At 50.5% G+C, this 19196-nt stretch overlaps 1 non-coding gene across 1 annotated transcript; it reads right to left on the reverse strand.

Moving 5' to 3' along the window:
- Positions 1-8170: 8170 nt before the first annotated feature.
- Trnat-ugu (transfer RNA threonine (anticodon UGU)) lies at positions 8171-8243 on the reverse strand. Its single transcript has one exon. It is a non-coding gene; the product is annotated as a tRNA-Thr (tRNA).
- Between the last annotated feature and the right edge of the window lie 10953 nt (positions 8244-19196).

A 19196-nucleotide genomic window follows, 5' to 3' on the forward strand; every position in this document is an offset into this window, starting at 1 on the left:
TCTCCTTCCTGAGAGTTGTCTCCTGCTGGGCTCAGTGCCTGGTGCGCTAAGTAGAGCTCCCACAGGGCGGTGCCCAATGCAGTTCCCTTGGTCCACTGGGCTGCCTGTAGACAGAGAGGCTTAAACCCCTACATTTATGTCCCATAGTCCTAAGGCGGGGAAGTCCCAGATCCAGGCTGGATAGATCTGGAGTCTGGCAAGGACCAATGTCCTCCCTGTGTCCTCATGGGGTGGAAGGGTGAGGGACTCCTAGGGGTCTCTGTCAGGGCTGCTGCTCCCACTCACGAGGGATCTCCCTCACAGCCTAACCACTTCCCTAGGCCCCACTGCCCCCACTGCCACCATGAGGTGGGGTTTCAGAGTTGGACCCCAGGGACATACACCGTCCAGTCCACCAGGCCTGGTTTGTGCCACCTGAGTCAGCTGCCATGTCACACTCTCCCTCTTAGGCCTGACACATGACAGGTCCCCTGTGGATTCTTGTGCCTGGAGTCCTGCTTCCCTTGAACGGACCTGGGGTGGAGTTGCTCATCCCTCCTCTGTGGTCACACAGGGGTGGCTTTGCTCTCTCCTCTGGTTTTGTGTGTCTGTCTTTCTCCGTGGCTCTGGAGTCTGGGGGTGATCTGGGCTGCTTCCCCACCTTCATTTCCTGGAAACCTTGTTGCAGTTGACACTAATTCTTGTTTAAACCTTCAGTTGAATCCTCCAGAGGCCTTCCCTGCAAATTTCTTTTCCAGCTATATTTAATTATGAATTCAATTTTGAATAGTTGCAGAGATAATCACATTACCTGGATCATATTGGGTGAGTTGAGGTAATCTGTGCTTTTCAGGAAATTGATCTGTTGTGTGTGAGCTGTGAAATCTGCACCAGCTGCTCAGAAGTGTTCTTTGTTCTTTTGGCACTTGCAGGGTCTGTAATATGCATCCTGTTTTATTCCTAATAGTGGCAGATTGTTTCTTCAATCTTGCTAAAATTTATCTAATTCATTGTGAAAAGAGTCATTGTTTCTTTGAAAAGATCAAACAAGAAATCCCGTTGTACATTAAATGTACACAATTTTCATTTATTACTAATATCTGAGTAAAGCTGTTCATTGATTCTTTTTTCTATTTTTTTTTCTGTTTACTATTTCATTGGTGCTTACTTTTTATTTCCTTCCTTCTTTTTGCTTTGGGTTTGTGTTATGATTTGGAATAAGGGGTCCCTGTTAGTGCAGGAATGTTCCGAGGGGAGATGATCGTACTGGGAGAGCTGCCGCCTTACATCCTGGTTTGAATGGACTGACTGGGCAATGACTGTGGGCTGGGGCTGGAGGAGGTGGATCACGGGGGTGGGGCGGGGTGGGGGGCTGCCCTGGAGGGGTCATTGCCGCAGTCTGGCTGCAGCAAACTAACGGGGGGGGGGGGGGGGGGGGGAGTGACGAGCAACTTATGGAGGTTGATACAGCAGGAGCGGGAGCTGTTTATTGTAGGACAGGAGGGGTATATATACATAACTGATACACAGCTTAACTTAATTAACATAAACTAGATACAGCAGTCAACCAATAAGGAATCCTCATCATAATGATTACACACAGCTTAACTTAATCGACATAATCTAGACACAGCAGTCAGTCATTAAGGAATCTCTATCATCTTAATGGCTCGCTGGTGTTACTTCTCAAACCACTCCCTCTGGCAAAGTGCCAGGTGCCATCTTGACTTGTTTATGGACCCTAACATCTCCCCCTTTTGTTTAATTTAAATAACAAGTATATGGCTTAGGGACCGTGCCTGTTTTAGGTTGTCCAATACTACATATGGTCCTTACCCATCATTGGATGTTCTGACCTCAAATCGTCAGACTCCTGTCTTAGGTTGGTACCATTGTAATTGGATCTTACCCGTCTTTGACTACCGGCCCAACACACTCAGCCACACTTGTGGATAACGACCATAGTGGTTTTTACACAAACACCATAAATAATCTGCTACAAGCAGAAGGGGAGGATAGAAAATGCCATCAAGCCAATTGATGGCTCCAAGTAAGAAACCCTTGGAAAAATTGTACCACAGATTACACCATCAGCAAAGATACCTTGGCACTACCACAATTCGTTGCATCAACAGATAGTTCACAATGCATATAAGTGACACATAGTCCAGGTAAATCACAGTCCAGGTAAGTTCTGCAGGCAGCTAGCTTAAGCTGTAGCAGCAGAAACAGCATCAGCTCTGATGATCTGAAGACTGGTCCGGTTCTCAGCTCATCCTCACCGGCACTGGGATGAAGGCAGGAACTCTGGCAATAATGCTAAAGAAAATCCTGTAGCACCAGTAGGCACTAAGAAAACAACCCTCTGAACAATTTAGTACATTATCTCTAGGTTTTTTACATTTGAAATAGGCCTTAATGGTGCTCATTATTCATTGGCCTCCAGGTGTGGGAGAACCATTATCGAAGATGTAAGCACCTTTTTGGTCTGTAGAAATCGCTTTAGCTAGTCTCTCTGGAATCCAAATCAGCTGCTCTTCTCCCCGTGGAAACACACAAACAGACCCCCGACTCCAGAAAATCACTGGGTCAGGACCTTTAATGATCCTCCACTTGGCTGCAGCCTCCTCGGGCAGCCCCAGACGGGGAGTGTCCCCGGACTCAAACTGCCACCAGGCACAGGGAGTAAGAGCCTGTGAGACTGTGCCTTTGGGTCAGGTCTGGATTTGGGCTCTCAGCAGTGGCGTCCCGCTTCCGGGGTGGGGGGGCAGGGAAGAGCCGGCTGCCACTGCTTAGAAAGTCCTTGCTGTGCCGTGACCGGCTTGCCCACGTGGTAGCTGCCGCGCGGATTCACGCACCCTCCGGTAATGAAAAGTATTTAGTAATAGCCTTTTGGTGCAATTTTTTTCCTGATAATCCTTCCTCCTCTGAACTTTTTTCTTCTTTCTGACTAGAGTTCCTGGGCTTCTATCAATGTATGCCCTAACTATTCTTGATTCCACTGGGGTGCCTCCTTCCCTTAGTAATTTACTTAACATCCCTTCCATATTTTCTTCACAAAGACAAAGCAATACACTGAGACAAAACAAGACACAAACATACTGTATCAATCCTCTCTATTTTCTCGAAATGGCCATATTTCCTCTTGCCCTATCTAGGGACGAGCAGATTTGCTCCCGTCCTGTCTACTCTAGGGACGGGCAGCTTTTTCTCGTCACTTACCCCCGAGTGTCCAGGGGCTTCCCGTACAGGCCACCATCTGCCACAGTCTGGCTGCAGCAAACTAACCGGGGGGTGACGAGCAACTTGTGGAGGTTGATACAGCAGGAGTGGGAGCTGTTTATTGTAGGACAGGAGGGGTATATATATATAACTGAATACACAGCTTAACTTAATTAACATAAACTAGATACAGCAGTCAACCAATAAGGAATCCTCATCATAATGATTACACACAGCTTAACTTAATTGACATAATCTAGACACGGCAGTCAGTCATTAAGGGATCTCTATCATCTTAATGGCTCGCTGGTGTTACTTCTCAAACCACTCCCTCTGGCAAAGTGCCAGGTGCCATCTTGACTTGTTTATGGACCCTAACAGGTCATCTTCCCTGTGGCTTTGTCCCCGTCTGTCTCTCTGCTGCCTGACCCCACCATGAGCTGAGCAGTTTCCCTCTGCTGGGACCTGCCCCAAGATGTTCAGCCTCACCTTGGCCCAGAGCGATGGAGTTGCACATCTATGGACTGAGACCTCAGAAACCATGAGTTCCAAATAAACTTTTGCTCCTCCACGTCGTTGTCATCAGTATTTTGTACTGAGGAGCCGGGCTGTTGTTGTCACTAACCTGACCTTGTGGTTCAGAAGCCTTTGGAGCTGGCTTGTGGGAGGCATTTTGGAGAGTTTAGAGGTGCAAGCTGGGAAGCTGTAGAGCTACTGGGTGGAGCTACCTGGGTGACCCTGGGGGGTGCTCAGAGGACTGGAATGGTGATATGGACATGGACTGAGGCATGAGAGGAAGACAAAGACTCCACTGGAAATTGGACCAGAGGCCACTAGGGTCTTATGCTGGCAAAGAGCTTGTCTACATGTTCCCATGTCCTGAGACTTTCTATGAGGCTGAGTTTAAAAGTGAGGGACTAGTTAATCTGGTAGAGGGGTTTCAAGACAACACGGTGCTTAGTCAGAAGCATGGATGTCGCTGGCAGTTTAGCAGGTTCACTGAGAGAGACATGAGCAGAAAGCGGAGAGAAAGGATTTAAAAAAACTGCAATTTGGTCAGAAAAGGGTGTGTAAAGCTGGGACCAAGGACGGTGGGTGCTCTTGTTGAAGAGATTATAATCCCTAAAGAGAAGCTAAGCACTTTGCACAGGGACTGTAGGAAAGATGCCTTGAGGGCATCCTGGGAATTCTCAAGACCATACCCATTGCAGGTTCTGGTCTACAAGGGCCAAATCCTTTGAGAAGAGATTTTGGGGGTTCCTGCTCACACAGGGGCCCCTAGGAAGTTGTCTTATCATGCTGAACTGTGCAGGCACCCAGAGACTGCTGTGGTCACGGTCCCAGGGCCCAGGAACTGAGCCAGCTGGTGGAAGATCTCCTTGTTCCTGGTGCTGCTTCTGCAGGAATACAGGAGGCTAAAGTTAGGGGGCCACGAAGGTTTCCACTGAGATTTCAAAGGAAGACCTGGGAGGCCAGGCAAATCGTGCAGGGTCAGAATCCCCCAAGCTGACCCTGAGAGGGCCACACCTGTAGGAAGCTGTGCAGGTGAAGCTGAATCTGGAAGGAGGACCTCAGGAAGTAAGAGGTGCCAGTGACACAGACCATCTGCTGAGAAAAACCTGCTGGCATAGAGAGAAGCCAGGTTAGAAGAGAGCCCCTGTGGCCACTGGCAAGGCCAAAGGGACAGGACTGCCCAAGCCCTTTGGAAAGAACATGCTGGGCCATGTGTCCTAGAAACTGTGTGTGGAGTTCTGCTTGCCTGGCTGACTTCAGTCTTGCCATGTCTCCTGCCCTCCTTTCTACTCCCCTTTCCCTCCTTTATGGAATTGGGGTTCACCTGTGCTACTGCACATGGATGTATGTAGCTCGCTGTGCTCACGGCCAACAGTCTGCCTGAGACTCCAGGGGGACTTTGGACTTGGACTTTGGGGCAGTGTGGGAACTGTTGAGACCTTGAGACTCTTAGAGATGAACTAAATGCATTTTGCATTGTGAGGTTGACATGAGCTTTTGGGGGCCAGGGATAGAATGTTATGGTTTGGATGAGGTGTCCCCCAAAGCTCCTGTTAGTGAAGGGATATTCCGAGGGGAGATGATTGTGCTGTGAGAGCTGCATCCTCATCAGGCCATCCAGCTTGAATGCTGTCTGGATGGTAACTGTGGACAGGTGGGGTGCAGCTGGAGGGGTCATCTCCCTGCAGCCCCTTCCTCTCTCTGCTTTCTGACCCTAACATGAGCTGAGCAGCTTCCCTCCAGATGTTCAGTCTCACCTGGGACCAGAGAACTGGAGAAGGATGTCTGTGGACTGAGACACCTGACGCTATGGGCCCCAAATGAGCTTTTCCTCCTCTAAGTAGTTCTTGTCAGGTATTTGGTCACAGCAAAGCAAATGCTGACCAAAACACTGTGCTTTGATCTTATTTTCCTACTTTTTTGTGAAGAGGTTTGTGAACCAGAGCACACCCTTGCCTGTGTGAGGGTGTCAAGCCCAGGGTTCGTGTCCCACAGTGACCCACTTCAAGGAAGCACAGCTTTCGTCCCCACCCTGTTACGTGTCTGTTTAAGGAGGGATTTGGACGAACCTGGCAGTGACATTTGTGCTTTGTTCACCCAATCACATTAAGAGACTAGAACGTTAAACTTGAACAGTGTTGCTGGGGACTGTTGCTAAGTAATTAAAGGTTGGCAGCTGAAATTAGTGCATTTCAGAATCATTCAGGGAAGAGGGCCCATTTTAAAAATCTCATCTCAAAGCTATGGGTTCCATGCTACTGTGGGGCAGAAAACAGATGCCCAATGTACGCTTTGCTCCTCTCAAGAGAACATTTTGCTAAATGTTACATTGTAGCACAATGTTATATCGAAGCACAACCTCACAGGTAGACCATTGGTATGTGTGCAGCCCACAGATGGTATTCAGAGTCCCCACATCCATTTGCATGGTGCTGGGTCTGATGGTTTGTGCCGGGTCTTGTGCTGTCTGATGGCAGAACAGCTGTTCTGTGTGATGGGCGAGGTCTGGGGCCTCAGAGGTGTCTTCTCCTTGATTGGGCCCTGTGGCCCAGGGGCACCTGCAGGGAGGCACAGGCAGCCTGGGTCACAGAGCATCTCTGTTGCCTCTGTTCTCATTCTCACCACCCTGGAGAGGCACTGATCTCAGGAATGAGAGACTCAAGGTGTCAAATAGGGCGTGACACACCAGGAGCCCCGACTCTGGGTCCGGCTGGCCCCAGGCGGCTCCAGGACAGATTATAGCTCCTGAAATCCTACTCTGAACCCTGAGAGGAACCAACTGTCTATCATGTAAGATGAGTTAGAAGCTTGAGGGCCCCAGTCGGGCTGTGACCCCAACAGCTGGGAGCCAGCGTGGGAGCCAACACCTCGCTGCATTTTAAACTTGACCGGCTCCTGGCAGGAAGGGAAATGTTACAGGAATAGGGGTATTCCAGTCCCTGGGAGGAGCAGAAGTGCCCCGGGGCTGGGCCTCTAGCTGGGAGCCTGATTACTGCAGCTCCCCACCGGACAGATGGACGGATTTGTCAGGGAGGCTGCTGTGCAGTTTGTGTTATTGAAACAATATTTTTCCTGTTTGAAAGCCATTTGAGAGAGAGAAAGGGAAGATGGATAGGGAAAAAAGGATCCATAATTCATTCGCACGGATCTGGAACTCCTTCCTACGGATCAGACTTAGGTTCAGCCTGTAAAACTGTCTCATCAACTGGAGAGGTTTTCCTGGCGTGGAAAAGCTGGGCCTCCTGGGAAGCGCCCTGGAAACCGGAGCCAATTAGGAGGGTCAGCGTGGTTCCTGCACACCCCTCCGCAGTTGGAGGGGGCCAAAAGGAGCGGACCTGCCGGAATTGGGCGTTCTGAATAATTCAGGAGCCACCGCGAGGTAGAGACCCGTGTGGAAAGGTGGAGGGGCTGTTTTAGAAGCCAGGTACTCGGCTCGGCTCCTCCCTTCCCCTCTGGAGCCTGAGCCACACCTTGGAATGTGGAGAAGGCCAGACCAGCGTCCTGTCAGCAATGCTGGGGCCTCGGTGGCCCTCCCCTTGGAACGTGGGCTGTACACCCCTGGGAACTTTGCTGCCCAGCCTGCCCCTGCCGTGGGCTCTTTCTGACTGTCCTTCCTCCACTGGACCCTTGGGCTGAGCTCACGGGACGCCCCATTCTCTTTCTCAGAGATGGAGTGGGCTGGGGTCCTGAAGCCCTCTCCTGGTGGGGTGGCTTTAGGGAGCACCTCCTCTCATGGAGCGGTCATGGTGCGGGCCTGGACTGTCCCCCTGGGAGTCGCCTGTGTGAAAAAGCTCAGACCCTCTGTCTGACGCATCCCGTCTCCTCCCTTGTCCTCAGCTGGGGTCAGGACAGCAGCACCGTTGTCAGGAAGCCCCCAGCCTCTCTGTGATGCGGCTGCCTTGAGAAGCCCCTCCCTCAGTGGCCTAGGCTGAGGTTGTGACCTGAAGGGTGGTGAAGAAGGACGTCTCCAAGTCCAGCCTGACCTTCGAGAACTTTTGACATGACCATTTTAGAATCCGTAACAAACTATCACTTATTGTCCCTCTGCCACCTTATCTGGTGGCATGTCCCACAGAATCCAGTTCACCAGAAAGAGACCAAAATGGAGTCCGGGGACAAGAGCAGAGGTGTGGCAATGGCCTGCATGGCTTTCCTCCAGCTGGGGAGCTCAGCTTGGCTTGGAGGATGGGGGAGGGTGCCCTGTGGCAGGGTCAGGATGTGGTGGAGTCACTCACTCACAGTCAGCCGAGGTCAGATCCAGGTTCCATTCAGCACTTTTGATTTTTGACACAGTCCCAAGAGGTGGGTTCTGAGAGGCTGAGCTTCAAGTTCAAGGTCACAGGCGTGAACATTGCTGAGCCTGAACATGCCTTAGTCCTTTTCAAAGTCTCATTTCCATAAGGAAAGCATCAGCTGGCAGGACATTGCTGTTTTTTTTTTTTAAATTTTGTTTTTTTGGTGATGCTGGGGATTGAACCCAGGGCCTTGTGCATACAAGGCAAGCACTCTACCAACTGAGCTACAACCCCAGCTCCCGACATTGCTGTTTTAATCCTTGGGGCACGACAGTGTCTAGAGCACTGCCTGGGACCTGGCACTGCTCAGCGCCTTTCCTGTGTGGCTGGAAGGAGAGGTGGACGGATGAAGGAAGGAATGGGTGGGTGAAGGATGGATGGACAGTGAGGAAGGGACAGATGGACAGGTGGAATGCTGGTGGGCAGGCTGGTGTTGTGTGCCTGCAGATGGATGGATAGGGCAGTTAAGGAGGCCACACAAGGGCCCTTGGTGCTTTCATATTTGCCTGATTTGTGGTTCCTGAATTGGACTTCTAAACCTGGCCAATAAGTTAAAAGCCACACATGGTCTTTAATAGAGAGCGGGAGCAGGAGGAGCACTAGCTGCTTGTGCAAGCCTCTCCTTGCCTGATGGAACGTGGACAATTAGGGCAGAGGAACTTGTGGTGTACCTAAAACAGTCAGCAGAGACACTGGGGCCACACCTGTCCCCTGGGTGTCCCCAGTGCAATGGCTGGGCAGCAGGCTGTGCCCACACTCCCTGGCCGTCAAGGCTGGGTCCTCAGGTGCTATCCCTCTGAGTTATGGTGGAGGAGCATCTCATTTCCTGAGCTGCTGGCACCACCCCTCCACTTCCCCAAGGGATGAGTCCCAGACCACAGCCCCAGACTGTGACCCCAGTGCACAGCTGGTATCCAGCGGCTTCTCAGACTTGGACTGCCCCAGGATCACCTGGAGAGCCTGCCACAACCTAGGTTCCCACCCCTGCCAGGGATTCTGTCCCATGGTCCCATGTCTGTCTTTCAAGGATGGCTGCTCACAGCAGGGAGAGTCCTGGGCCTCCTTGTCCAACTTGACCACCCGTCCAACTGTGGTCAAGGGCTGGCCTGTCCATCATGAGAGGAGCAAGGGCTGTCTTCCTACAGTGTGCACTGAGTGTGTTAGCCTGTGTGAGCTGGTGTGGACGTCTTCGTGTGTGACAGTGTGCATACATATGTGTGTTGTGTATAATAGGTGAGTGTATAAATGTGTGGGAGCAAGAGCATGCGTGACTGTTGGTGTGAGGGTTTGTGCATACCTGCAGGAGCGTATGACTGTGTCTGCTACATGATCACGTGTGCACACATGTGGGCGTGTCAGTGTGTGTACATGTGGGTGTGTCATTGTGTGAGCGTGCAACTTGCACACACATGTGAGCTGCCTGTGGTTAGAGGTTGTGCCACCTCCCTGCCCTCTGCATTCCTGGAAGACAGAAGAGAGGTCCATGCCCCCCCACAGAGGACCCCGGTCCTGCCTGGTCGCTCCTTTGCACTGGCCAGAGTTCTGTCAGGTGACCATGGCCTCTGCAAGGGAGGTTGGGAAGTGTAGCTGGCAGGTTGCAAGTCTGAGCAGTGGAGTCCTATCAGCTATACAGGAGGAGGATGTGCACAGGCCCACACCCCAGGACCCCCAGGGAGGGAGAAGGAGGGGAAATCCTGCTGAACTTCCTGGGTCCCTCAGTCCAGCCTCTGAGCAGTGGCTGCCCTCCTGGTGGAGACCCAAACTGGCTTCCATCTTGCTTCAGGTCCCTGTGCACACCATCCAACTAGGGGAGGTTTGGGGAGGTCCACCAGGCCCTAAATACCGTGACCACTTTCCCAAAGCCACCAGATCAGCCACCCTCATGCCTGGGCAGGTGGCAGAATCCCACGGAGACTGAGCCAGGGAGGCGGAGGGGCTGGTGGTACCAGTGGGGCCCAGAGACGCAGGATGCGCTGCAGTCTGCTCTGCCCCAGGAGAGCTGTTTGCTAGGAGCTGAGGCCACACACCCCAGGGGAGGCTGGAGCAGCAGGGCCTGTGGAGGGTCTGTGTGTCCTGACGTCAGGCAGGGCTTCCGAAGATGCATTAGATGAGGGGAGTTTGGCCTCTCCTGCCTCACAGGGGTGTGGGGAGGGTTTGGGGTGGGAGGGGCTCGGCCCCCAGGACATTGGGGTCCTGGGACTCTCTGAGCGAGGGTCGGGTCACCTGGTGGCCAAGGAGGTGTCTGACCCTGCCATTTTTAGGTCAAGTTACTTATGTGAGCCCCCCCCCCCCCCCCCCCCCCCCCGCCAAGGACTTTCTCAAGCACTTGCTGCTCTAGAGACTGAGAGAGCAGGTCTTCACCTGTCTGAAACCTGACTCTTAAAGCTGGCCTCAGGCAAGAGCTGCAGGGGCCTTTCTTTTCTTCTCTGTGTAAGACTCTCCCGTTGGCAAGGGCTTCTTTCCTGCCTTACTCTCTTTGTGTTGTCTGTAAATGTGAATCGCTCAGAGTTCATTTTTGGCAGAGGAAGAAAATAAACATAAATGGGGTGTGTCCCAGAGACTTGGATTTAACAAGAAAAACAAAGGGGGACATGGCCCTGACCCAGATAGGACTGGGCCAGGCGTAGCCCAGCAGCAAACTGAAAAGCAGAGCTCCTGGGGCCACCAGGGCCTTGCTTCCCTGCTGACCTCGGCCCTGAGGCTGGAGCTGCCCTCTGCAGACACTTCTGTTCCTGTGGGTCCAGCGCCTGGGGGGGCTTCTCTTCTGCTGCTCTGTCTGCTCCTGAAATACATGGCTCTGCCTGCAATTGGGGGTGGGGGTCCCCATGACTCCTGTGTTCTGGGAGTTGAGTTTTCCGGCCTGGGAGCCCACCTGCCCTGTGGCTCCTGGAGCTGGAAGGACCAGGGGTGGCTCTGAAGTCACGGGCTGGATGGCATGTTGGCTGACAGCCCATGGCTTGTCCAAGAAGCTCTAGTCTGCAGGTGGGGGGGAGGCAAGGGCAGACCAGCTCACCTCTGGTGTGAACATGGGGGTCCTGGTGGGCCCCAGGGCCAGGAAGTCTGGGGACGCCAATCGCCCACTTGCCTGTTGTGTTGCTTGGGGTGGGTCCCTGTGCCCATGACGTGGCAGCAGAGACATCTCACAGGGTGCCAGGACTAAATGACTTCATTCACGTCAATCACTCAGAGCAGAACTGCACAGAGCCAGTGGGTGCGGAAGGTGGACTGTCGCCTTCCCTAGGGGCTTCTGAGGCCCTGCCTGGGGGTTGGCGAGGTATAGGCCCCGGGCACACCCTGCTCTGGTGTGTCCAGGGGAGAGGTGGAGCACTGGGTGGATGAGGGGAGAGCATCGGAGCGGGCGCGGTGGTGAGGCTGAAGCGAGGTCCTAGGAGCCGTGTTCTCTTGCTGGGATGTCATATTGTGCCTTGGGCTGAAGGTCTTTTTGGGCGATTGAACGTTCACACGTAGTCCTTGGGAACACCGCAGACTCCTCCTTCCACACCCCTGGTTTCTCCCAGGGAAATACCTTAAATGCTGGAGTGCGGCCAGAGCGGACGTCCATGCCCACAGAGTGGGTCCGCCGCCAGATCCTGGGCGTCCCCTGCGCTGATTTCTCAGTGTGTTGCTGCGCAGTCTCCATCACATGTCGATTCCCATGACCAAAATCAGGACATGGAACAGCTGCCTTTGGAGGACCCCTGTGCCTCCTTCTCACCGTTCTGTGGTTTTGGCCGCTACATGTAGGGCGAGGGACTTTGAGTGCCACAGAGGCACGTTCGGGTCCCTTCTTTCCACGTGGGTGTCTAGTTGTCTCAGTGCCACCTTTTGAGCAGGCGAGTCTTCCTGCACATAACCGTCCCTTGACAATCAGCCGACAACGCACCGGGGCTTGTTTGGGACCCAGTTTCCGCCAGGTCTGTGTGTCTGTGCCCGCACAGCGGGCTCCTGACCGCTGCAGTGGTTTGGTGGCTTCCATGGAGGACAGCGGGATCCTCTTCAACTCCCCCTGTGTTTCAGACTTTTTAGAAAGAGGGCTTTCTCTCCCCTTTCTTCTTAGTCTAGACAAACAGACCGTCAGTTTCGTGGCTGCCTTAGCCGTGTCGGGCTGCGTAATAGGCTGCCGCAGACTCGGGGGTTACAAGGGAAGGAGGTGTGCTTCCTACCGTTCTGGCAGCTGGAGCCCAAGGTTGAGGGGTCTTCACCCTGGTGAGGGCCCTGCTGTCCTGCCTGGCACAGATTGAGAAGGGCAAGACAGGGCTGGACTGGCTTTTAGTGCAAAGCTGCCCTGTGACTGTGGACCACTCCCTATAAAGGTCAGTCAGTCAGCCCATGAAGGGGCCACGTCCCTAGACCCCCTCCCAACACTGTTGCCTCTGGGAGTAAGTTTCTAACAGGGGAGCCCTGGGAACACTTTCAAGCCCCACAGTCAGTCATTCTTCCCAAAGAAACAATGTTTTGCTTCCATCTGGGGATCAGCTTGTTAATTTGTGCAAAACAACCAGCCAAACAAGAACAAAAAACACAACCAAGAACAGCCACCCAAACAAAAGGAAGTGGAAACTTAATGGGGATTGAGTTGAACCCTAGATCAGTTCAGAGAGCGTGGCCACTGTGAAGGTACCCTGTCTTCCAACCTGTGAACTGCCCCATCGCACTGACCTGTCCGTTCATTTCTTTCAACATCTTTAATAGTCATCCTCAGTGTCCATTAGTAATCATTTTACTGTAGTCAGTGCTACGTAATGGAGTTAATTGCTGTCTTAATTTCATTTTGAGGTTGTTCACTGCTAGTATATAGAAATACAATTCTCATTAGCTATTATATAACACACATTTCAAAACATCATACCGTACGTGATAAATAACTACAGTTCTTAATTTGTCATTAAAATTTAAAAAAAATATTTTTTTAAAAGTTGAGCCTGTATCTTATAATATTGATGTTCTCATTTGTCAATCATAATAGTTTTTTAGTGTATTTCTTAGGATTTTCTACATTCAAGATCATCCATCTGCAGACAGAAGCGGATTTACTTATTACCTTGTAGTCCAGGTGAGTTTTAGGTTTCTCCTGAGCCTCGTGTCCCTGGCTGGGCCTGGTACCGTGTCAAAGGCAGAGGTGAGTGTTAGATCGGTGGTGGCAACTTGGTGGCGACTTAAAACAAATCAGCCCGAGTGGGAAAGGAACATCAATCAGTTGCCGGTGGAAACACCTGTCAATCAGCGAGATCTCCTGACTAATGCCTGTCAATCAGCAGGACCCCCTGGCCAATCCTGGAGTTCAGCCAACTCCCCCGACCAACTCCAAAGGGACAAGGGAACCCTAAAAACACCTTTTCCTGTCCCAATCCCTTCCCTTCCTGCTGTAAGCCCCATAAAAGTCCAGTCTGGCCGAGCTTCCACATGGTTTCTCCTCAGACCCTTCTTCTGTCCACTCTGTGGGTCTGATTGAGTTCCACCTGGGAGTGATATCTCAATAAAGCCTCGTTTGGCAGCCCTTTTAAATCTGCCTCCTTTGGTCGCTGCCCCTCTCGCCTGATCTGACAGTGAGAGTAGGTAATGCTTCCCCTTGGCTCTCAGAGGGAGCTCCTGTCTTTCCCACCAAGTGTGGCACCAGTTTTGAGTTGTGCACAGATGCCCTTTATCCACTGGGGACATTTGTTTCTGTCCAAACTGTGTCAAGAGTGATACCAGTGTTGAGGATCAGGGCTGAGTCCTGTTCCCCTGTGTTGAAGATTGAACCCTTGAGAAGTACTGAGGCAAGAACAAAAAGTTTTATTTAAAGGATAGAACACACACACACACACACACACACACACACAGAGAGAGAGAGAGAGAGAGAGAGAGAGAGAGAGAGAGAGAGAAGAGAGGAGAGGTCCGGGCTGCAGAGGAGGGGTCCGGGCTGACACCTGAGGAAGTGGGCGTGTCCTGCCCCTTTTATACATTTTAGATTTCCTTTGTTCTCATGCCCCCGCCTCCTCTCATCTTGACCCAAAAAGTGGAGAGATCCAGGGTCTGGAAAGAAGCTGCCCAGGGGACAGCAGGAACCATCCTCGGGAGGCAGGAAACCCTGGCCACAGGCTGGAGGAGGGGAAGTGTCCTGAAGGTATCAACATTCGATTTCCTTCCCTTTGGAACCAGCCCCCATTTTCCCCATCCCACCTGATCAACCATCCCTTATATCTCGCACCCCACTCCTCAAAAGGTGGTGGATTTTTGTTAAAGGTTTTCTCTGCATCTTTCGGGATTGAACTGTTCTTTTGTCTTTTATTCCGTGGATGTAGCATAACGAGCTGATTGGTTTTCAGAGGCTAAACCGACCTCCTTCCTGAACAAGCCCCTCTTTGTCAGGGGTGTGAGGCCCTTTTCTGTGTTGCTGGATGGTTTGCTGGTGTGAAGGAGTTTTGCATCTGCATTCACAAAGGGTATCAATTTGTAGTTTTCTTGTGATTTTTTTGTTTGGTTTTAATATCAGGTAACCATGGCTTCAGGCAATGAATTGGGACTGTTCCTTTCTCTTCTGTTTATTGAAAGCATTTGTGAAGGATTTGTGTTAATTCTTCTTTAAATATTTGGTAGCATTCCCTAGCAAAGGACGCTGGGCTGTTTTTTTCCCCATGGGAAGTTTTAAGTTACTGATCCAATCTCTTTATTTGTTGTAGGTCTGTTCATATCCTCTACTTCTTGAGCCAGTTCCAGTAGGTTGTGTTTCTAGGAATCTGTCCACTTTATCTACGTTGTCTAATTAGCATACAGTCATTCACAGTATTGCCTTATAATTCTGCTGTTAGTTTTGCAGGACCAGCAGTGGTCTTTTGTTCCTGACTTTGGTAACTGGAGCCTTCTCTTTTCCCTTTCTCAGGCTCGCTAAATGTGATAGTTTTTGGTCTTTTCAAGGAACCAACTTTGGTGCCATGGGCTTTCCCGCTGTGTTCTTGGTCTCTGATCTGCTTGTTTGTGTCTGACTTCTCTGTTCGCCTCCGTCTGCCTGTGTGGCTTCAGCTTGCTGTTTCCTGGTGTCCTGAGGGGCGATGGTCTGCTGTTGATCCTTTCCCACCCAGGCGCTTCCTCTGTGCTTTGCGGGCGGTGTGTTTGCTGAGCCACCAGGCTTTGTTGTGTTGTGCTTTCATTGTTGTTCAAAGTACTTCCTAATTTCCTCGTGAATTTTTATTGCTTTGTTGGTTATTTAGAACTGTATGAATTTCTGTGTTTTGGAAGTTTCCTTCTGCTGTTAATGTCTAATTTAATTCAACTTTTATTGGAGAGCACACTGTTTGATTTCAATACTTTCAAACTGATTGAATCACGGCCAGTCGTGGAGAAGTTTCCATTTTCCTCGACAGGGATATCTATCTTGTGCTGACTCCCTGGGATTTATACCAGCGTAGCTTTAGGATGATGCCGAGATGTCCCTTTTGTGGCTGTCTTCCCTTCCTCCCACCTGGTGCTGTGGGTGTTTTACGTATCACACCTGGACAGGCTGCATTCCTCGGGACACTTTGTACAGCTTTTAGTTCATATAATTTTATGTTTTTAAATAAGTCAAGATAAGAAGAAGAGCAAGTTGTGTCTGCAGGTCTGTCAAATGGACCTTTCCGCCTCCTCTTCCTGGCGCACTTTATTGCTGTGTAGTAGATTGCCATCTGCTGTCATTTTCTTAATCCAGTGCTGCTTTGTTCCCATCTGCTTCTTTTGTGATGTTACATTTAGATACATTATAGCCCCAACAATGCAATTACATATCTATTGAGTCCCATAATTGCTTTTGAAATGAGCTAAGAGAAGGAAGGAGAGCTATGCATCACACTGCCTGTTAGCAACTCTCTCTCAGTTTTCACTTCCTCTTGGTTTTATAAAGAATATTTTACTGAACGTGACTGCTGTGTCTTTGGCATTTTGTGCTGTCCCACGGCCTCTGGCCCCTCTGGTTTCCTGTGACAAAGCGAGTATTAGTGTCACTGGGCATCCCTTGTGCGTGACGAGTCACCCTGCTGCTGGGAGATTCTCTCTTTGCCTCTTGGCAACTGGACAATGACGATGCTGTGCACACTTGAAGCTTCGTGGATGGATGGATTAGTGCTTCTCATCAAATTGGGGCCATGTTTAGCGTTTCTTCCAGCGTTTGTTTTGCCCCGTCTCTCTTTGACGGGGTTGCCAGTGCGTGTGTGTTGGTCTCCACATCGTCTCTGGGGCTCTGGGGCTGGGCTCACTTCCACCTACTCTTTGGTCTGTGTTCCCTGGACTCCACAGTGGCACTCGGACTCCCTTCACATCCACAGAACGTTTCTTCTTCCCACTCACATTTGTTATTGAGCTTGTCTAGCGAATGTTTTATTCAGTCCTTTTCAACTTCAGAATTTGTTTTGATCTTTAAAATTTTCTCCTAATTGTAATATTTTATATTTGGTGAGACGGTGCTTTGACATTTTCGGTGAATGCTGTAGACATGGCTTCTTTGCATTCTTGGAACATGTCTATACTTGCTGACTAAAATGGTCCAGAAACTTCCTCGGAGCTCTTGTAGGGACAGGTCCCCTGATTGCTCTCTGTGTGTGCATGCGTAAATGGGCCACTATCCCTGGCTCTTTGGATGTCTTATTTTTTTCCTTCAAAACTGGATGTTTTAAATCATATATAATTTATTTAAATGACCAAGAACTATGTCTGAAGTAGTTTCTGCCCTTCAGTGTTTGCTGCTTGGGCTGTTTGTTCTCGTTGTTTCCTTGCTTTGTTGTTTTCCTGGACTAACTCTAGACAGTCCATTTTCTTTTTTTGAATAAAGACCCTGAGTTCTGCTTGATCAGGTTGGTGGTCAGTTAGTGACTGGATGGAAGTTCCTTCAAGTGCCCTGAAACCATCATTCTGCGGACTTTGCTGAGGGGCTGTGTGATGGGCAGGCAGCTAGGACCAGGCCTTCGTGCCCCTCCATGCTCGAAGACTATAGGCCAGCCAGAAGGGAGCCTTGGGGCTTCCCTGAGCACCTGCACTGCGCCCCTCAGTTCCAAGTTCCCAGGAGCAGGTGGCTTTGTAGAGCCTCACGAGGATGTCGCGTTCCACCTCAGGTTCACTTCCTGCTCCAAGCCCACTCCGTCCTCCCTGGGGGAGCACTGCCCTGGCGTCCTGCCACCTGGTACCATGCAGTCCTCTGAGTCCTGTGTGCCTAGCTCGGCAGTTTAACTTGGGGTTTGCCTCAGAATGACATGAAATGACGGCCGCACTCCATGAGTGATGCAGGCATAAACGTTGAAGGTTAACTGGGCGAATGTAATGAGACGAGACTTCACAGGCAAATTCTGATGTAAATAAACATGTAAAGTCACATCAAATTGTGGTGTCACTCATAAAACATCTGAATCACTTTAAGTGGATTAAAATCTAAGACACCAGCCAGTCTGCAAGACATGTGTCAATGAAGAGCTGGTCAGCAGTCCACGCTGGTCCCTTCCTGGGTTGTTTTTTTTTTTTTAAATATATTTTTAGTTTAGATGGACACAATATCTTTCTTTTATTTATTTTTATGTGGTGCTGAAGATGGAACCCAGGGCCTCATGTGTGCGAGGTAAACTCTATCACTGAGCCTCAGCCCTGGCCCATTACCTGGGTTTTCTTCACCAGAAAGTAAGGTTACTGAAAGTAACCTTAAAGTAAGCTTCTAGTCAGTACTTGTAATTTTTCATATATATATATAAAAAACCCCAAAGTTAAGATGTGTTTCTGGTGAGAAGAACTGTAAGAAAGACAAAAATAAAAAAAAATGTTATGTGGTAAAATAAGAATTTTGTCCTGAAATAAAGTAACTAGATTATTCCATAATAATAATAATACAATGATAAAATATACAGGACAAAACTAAAGGGCTAAAGCAAGTCATGATAAGAAGCTTATAAAAGACGAATCTCATAAAATCTCATGTGGTTGCTGGTCCAACTCGAGGAGAGGTCCGGTTCTTTAAGGCTAACATGGACTGCGAGAGGTTCTGACTGTGATGCCAGAATCGAGTCTGCCTCTCCAGGCCTCCCAAGATGTTGGCCTAAGATGCTGTCCCCAGCTCTTCGTGGTGGTCGGGTGTGTCATCTGCTGTCACTGTGCCTGCAAGACGGGTGCCTTGCGGAGGCAACCTTTGTCAGGTCTGCTTCTGGGCCCTGGGAAGGGCTCCCCCACCCCAGGGCTGCCCAGCAGGGTGCAGGGTGCGCACCCTTACCTCCCAGTGGCCACCCCACCCAGGCGATTTCCGCCCTCGCGTTGTCATGTTGTCTTCTCTGGGATTTTGATTACTTAGCAAAACTGAGGTTGTCATCTGGCTCAAGAGCAACTTTGAAGATGGTGGCCTGCATCCTATTTTGAGCACATGTCTTAGCACTGTTGACACCTTGGACAGGCTCCCCAGGGCAGGGCTCTGAGTTAAGTCCTGGAAGACCCTGAGGGATGGATTTCTCATTTACAGAGACAGAAACGAGCCAGGGAATGCTGGGAAGGTTGAATTGCGTGTTGAGCAGGTCCAGCCGTGAGAGGCACTCAGTCCTCCTTCATTATGGGAATACATTCAGATGGAATACTCTAGAGAGGTCATGAAGTTTACAGAAGCATGAGGGTTCTGGCGCGACACTCTCTGCTGAGAATCCGGGCACCTTAAGATGCTGTGTGCAGGGCTGGGGATGTGGCTCAAGTGGTAGCGCACTCGCCTGGCATTCGTGCGGCCCGCGTTCAATCCTCAGCACCACATACCAAAAAAACCCCCCAAAACCCCAAAAGATGTTGTGTCCGCCGATAACTAAAAAATAAATATTAAAATTCTCTCTCTCTCTCCCTCTCTTCCTCGCTTTCTCACTCTCTCTTTAAAAAAAAAAAAAAGATGCTGCGTGCCGCTCGGCGACTGCGTGTTCTTGTTAATCGCTGGACTCATCAGAATTCTAGCCACGGTGTTCTCATCTGTCAGCCGCAGCTTTGATTCTCTTTTGCAATTAGATTCGTAAAAGCCTCAGGAACACACTTGGACATAGGTGTCCATAGCCCTGATGCTGATGGCTGATGACAAATTGCAGAGCCCGTCCGTTCACAGGGCACTCCCAGGAGACGCGCTGCGCACCTGTAGTCTGCAGTCTGGTGACTTTGGCTGTTGGGAAGGACAAGTACATGAAGACCTCCACCTGCCCCTTTGGTCCCTCTCACCAGCCACTGTACTGCCAT

Source organism: Marmota flaviventris, chromosome 1 (assembly GCF_047511675.1).
Source record: "Marmota flaviventris isolate mMarFla1 chromosome 1, mMarFla1.hap1, whole genome shotgun sequence".
In the NCBI taxonomy this organism is placed as follows: domain Eukaryota; kingdom Metazoa; phylum Chordata; class Mammalia; order Rodentia; family Sciuridae; genus Marmota; species Marmota flaviventris.